The following is a 5,330-nucleotide window of genomic DNA, read 5'->3' on the forward strand; positions in this document are numbered from 1 at the left end:
CCTATGGAGGGCGTCGACAACTAATTCTCTCAGTGCTTCACTCAATGCAAACATATTGGATGTCGGTATTTCTAGTACCGGCAACCACAATCCATGAAATTGAGCAGCTTTTTCGTAATTTTTTATGGAATAAAGCAGAGGGTCAGATGGGTAAATGTCGAGTTGATTACGTGGGTGGAGTGCCTTCTCGGTTTTAGATCTTATGGGTTTTTCTTGCCTTTTGTTTTTTGGCTTATGGTTTTCTTATGTTTTGGTGTAATTCCTTTTGTCATTTTTGGCTCCTTATGACTTGGTTTGTGAGTCAAAGTTGCCGTAGTTTTTCTTGTTGATTGCTTTGTATCGGTGACGCTTTTTTACTGTCTTTATAAAATTACCTGGGGAAACTCTTCCCCTTTCAGTAGTACCACTGTAACTCAATTGAAATCTAATTGGAGAAATAAACTCATTAAACCCATTACGTCTCATTAAACCCAAATAGTGTCATTTTGACCCAATTAGAGTCTTTATAAAGAAGTGGGACCAATTAGGGTCCAACGAGATTATTTGTGATCCATTTAGTGTCATTTTGATAAAAATGACACGATTAAAAGAAATGTGCACATTCTACCTACTAGGATCAAATGGACCCATTAAGGACTATTCTACGTCAATTAGTCACATTAACGTCTAGTTATACTAACTACGACTCATTTAGAATCATTTTGACCCAATTAGACGCTTAAAGAAGAAATGGGCCCATTACGCCCAATAGGGTCTAATGAGACTTATTATGACCTAGTTAGTGTCATTTTGACCCAAATGGACTTCTGGAGGAGAAATAGGCTCCAACACGAAATGGACCCAGTAAGGACCAAAAAAACCCATTCAACCCCACTTACTCTCGTTAACTTCTCATTAGACTAATTGTGACCGATTTAGTACCATTATAATTCAATTAGATTTAAATTGGAGAAAGATGCCGATTATACCCATTAAGGTCTGATCAAACTAAATATGACCCAATTAGACTCCTTGTAAAGAAATGGGCCTATTAAACCAATTTGGGTCCAATTGGATTCATTATATGATCCGTTTAGTGTCATTTTGAGATGAATGACTCAATTAAAAGAAATTGGCACATTCTACCTACTAGGACCAAAAGGACCAATAAGGACCCTTAAGAACCATTATACCTCAGTTAGTCACATCTGTCTTTATAATATTGCCTGGGGAAAATCTCCCCTTTCAGTATACCAATTATGACTCATTTAAGTATCATTTTGACACAATTAGACTCCTCAAGTAGAGATGGGGCGCTTTTGCCTATTAGGGTCTAATGAGACTAATTATGACGTAGTTAGTGTCATTTTGAACGAATTGGACTTCATAAGGAGAAATAGCCTATTATATCCTCTAACACGACATGGACCCATTAAAGACCACAAAAAACCCATTCTGCCTTACTTACTTTCATTAACTTCTCATTAGACAAATTGTGACCGATTTAGTACCATTATAATTCAATTAGATTTAAATTGGAGAAAGATGCCGATTATACCCATTAAGGTCTGATCAAACTAAATTTGACCCAATTTGACTCCTTGTAAAGAAATAGGCCTACTAAACCAATTTGGGTCTAATTGGATTCATTATATGATCCATTTAGTGTCATTTTGTCTAAAAGAAATGGGCGCATTCTACCTACTAGGACCCAATAAGGACCCTTAAGAACCATTATACCTCAGTTAGTCACATTAACGTCCAGTTATACCAATTATGACTCATTTAAGTATCATTTAGACCCAATTAAACTCCTCAAGTAGAGATGGGGCGCTTATGCCCATTAGAGTCTAATGAGACTAATTATGACCTACTGAAAGGGGAAGAGATTCCCCAGGCAATTTTATAAAGACAGTAAAAGAGCGTCACCAATACAAAGCAATCAACAAGAAAAGCTACGGCAACTTGACTAATTATGACCTAATTAGTGTCACTTTGAACCTATTGGACTTCTTAAGGAGAAATAGCCTATTATATCCTCTAACACGACATGGACCTATTAAGGACCACAAAAAACCTATTCTGCCTCAGTTACTTTCATTAACTTCTCATTAGACTAATTGTGACCGATTTAGCACCATTATAACTCAATTAGACTCAAATTGGAGAAAGAAGTAGATTATACCCATTAAGGTCTGATTTATAGTAATAATCTCCGCTCTTCAAATTTTTGGATGGTTCGTAAGAATTCTAATTGGTCTTGGGTTTTTTGTAAACTTTTAGACTTGCGGAGTCATTTGCGTCGGTTTCTTTTCTCTCAAATTGGTGATGGTCGGAACACGAATGCTTGGGAGGATGCTTGGTTATCTTGTGGTCCTCTTTCCACGTTTATCTCTTACCRGTTTGTCCATTCTTGTGGGTYCTCTACCTTAACGACGGTTCGTGATCTTATTCTAAGCTGGAATGGTAATTGGCCTGCTGATTGGTGTCAACGGTTTGATATGCTTCAAAATTCTCCGCTTCCTTTATTGACCTYTGATTGTGATAGAGTTCTTTGGGGAGATACTTATACTTTGTGTTCGKATTTTACAGTAGGTAAGGCTTGGGCTTCCTTAGAGGGTAATCATCCTGTGATCCCTTGGTCTAAATTGGTTTGGTTCTCGGGTCATATTCCAAAGCATGCTTTCTGTTTTGGTTGGATTGTCAGAGAAGGCTTCCGACTCAAGACCGCTTACATTGGAAGGATGAGCCCCCAGATATGGAGTGTTCACTTTGTGGTCAATGTTTGGATAGTCATGATCATTTATTCTTTCAATGTTCGTATGCTGGAGCTGTWTGGACTAGTGTTTTATTTATGGTGGATATGACGGGTATGCCTTCAAGGTGGGAACAGATTGTTCAAGTTATTTCGGATCCTAATATTCGTCCGAAACTGTTAAAGCAGAAACTTGCTGTGGCGGCTACTGTTTACTATATTTGGCAAGAACGTAATAGAAGACTTTTTTCTGCGACTAAGCGTACGGCTCAGGATCTTACTGTTGTTATTAGGGAATCTATCTCCATTCGTGCAGATTGGTTGGCGTGTCGTCCTGTGGTTACTTATGGTTGATTTGAAGGCGTATTTTTGGTTCTGGGAGGCGATGATTTGGGTTGCGCTTCTCTTTTTTATCTTCTTTGGTTGTTTGTTTGAGTCTTATGGGCTTTATTTTTTTTGGCTTGTTGTGGCTCGGTTGGGGTGTTTTCTTTGGCCTTGGGACTTTTTATTGTAGGTTGCGGTCTTTCTGTTTGGTTGCGTTGTAAAACTTTTTATTGCGTTTTATAAATTTGCCGATGTTTTCCTTCAAAAAAAAAAAAAGGTCTGATCAAACTAAATATGCACCAATTGGTGTCTTTTTGACCCAATTAGACTCCTTACAAAGAAATGGGCCTATTAAACCAATTCGAGTCCAATTTGATTAACTACGATCCATTTAGCACCTTTCAGTAGACTAATTATGAACCATTTAGCACCATTATAACTTAATTATAAAGCATCTTTCTATATGTTGTATTATTGAATCAAAAGTTGTTCATAGTCACCTGGGGGACATTTATGGTAGAGTTTTTGGTAATTGGAGTTGGATCACAAATGGGTTAATGTGTGACCAAGGAACGCGGCTTATTATCGCTTGGGATCCTTCTATGTTATCCCTGATGATGATTGAGCAGCATTCTCAATATGTGCATTGTGAAATTAGGATTGTTGACCACCTTGATCCAATTTTTATTTCCTTTGTTTATGGGTGTAATACGGGAGTGGAAAGACGTGACCTTTGAGAGAAATTGGTAAATTTATTGCTTTTGTCCAAAGGAAAGCTTGGGTTGTAATGGGAGATTTCAACTCTATGCTTTTTCCACATGATGGTTTGGGCGGCTCCTCTAGACGTAATTCTGATATGGAGGAGTTTCATCTTTGTCTGGAAGAGGCAGAATTGTTTGATATCTCGTATCAGGGATGCCAATTTACCTGGATACAGAAACCTTCTGGGGGGTAATGGAATTATGCGTAAACTTGATCGTATCTTGGGGAATTCTGCTTTTATTACTCGCTTTGGGGACGCCTCGGTTTTCTTTGAAGCAAGGGGAATCTCAGATCATTCTCCGGGTATTCTATCCTTTAAAGTTGGTAGACGTATTCGTCAGCGTGGTTTTAAATTTGATAATTTTCTTACTTCTCATGTGGATTTCCTTAAGTCTGTGGAAGGGGTGTGGATGAAACCTCAGAGAGGTTCTTATATGAAAAGAGTGATTCGGAAATGGCAAGAAATGAAAGGGGTTTGTCGTCGGCTCAGAAATTCTTATGGGTGTTTGGATAAAAGGGTGGCTCAATTAAAGACGGAGCTTGATGTTGCTCAATTGGCTTGTGATCTAGACCCGTTTAATGATTTGCTCATATTGCTCACCTCTTACTAGCATATCAAAAGGCTAGAAATGATCAAGAGGATATGGTTCGACAAAAAGCTAAGATCTCTTGGCTTAATGAAGGTGATGGAAACATCAAGGAGTCTAATTGGGTCATATTTAGTTTGATCAGACCTTAATGGGTATAATCGGCATATTTCTCCAATTTAAATCTAATTGAATTATAGTGGTACTAAATCGGTCACAATTAGTCTGATGAGAAGTTAACGAGAGTAAGTGGGGTTGAATGGGTTTTTTGGTCCTTACTGGGTCCATTTCGTGTTGGAGCCTATTTCTCCTCCAAAAGTCCAATTGGGTCAAGTTGACACTAACTAGGTCATAATAAGTCTCAATAGACCCTAATGGGCATAATGGGCATAATGGGCCCATTTCTTCTTTAAGCGTCTAACTGGGTCAAAATGATTCTAAATGAGTCGTAGTTAGTATAACTAGACGTTAATGTAACTAATTGACGTAGAATAGTCCTTAATGGGTCCATTTGATCCTAGTTGGTAGAATGTGTGCATTTCTTTTAATCGAGTCATTTTTGTCAAAATGACACTAAATGGATCACAAATAATCTCGTTGGACCCTAATTGGTCCCACTTCTTTATAAAGACTCTAATTGGGTCAAAATGACACTATTTGGGTTTAATGAGACATAATGGGTTTAATGAGTTTATTTCTCTAATTATAGTTCAGTTGAGTTACAGTGGTACTAAATGGGTCATAATAAGTCTAATAAGAAGTTAATCAGGGTAATTGAGGTAGAATGGGTATAATAGGCTTATTTCTCCAATTTGATTCTAATTGAGCCTACTGAAAGGGGAAGAATCCCCAGGCAATTTTATAAAGACAGTAAAAATAGTCACCAAAACAATACAATCAGCAAGAGAAACTACGGCAACCTT

The sequence above is a fragment of the Cynara cardunculus genome, unplaced genomic scaffold (assembly GCF_001531365.2).
Source record: "Cynara cardunculus var. scolymus isolate 2C unplaced genomic scaffold, CcrdV1 Un_Scaffold_6838, whole genome shotgun sequence".
Classification (NCBI taxonomy): domain Eukaryota; kingdom Viridiplantae; phylum Streptophyta; class Magnoliopsida; order Asterales; family Asteraceae; genus Cynara; species Cynara cardunculus.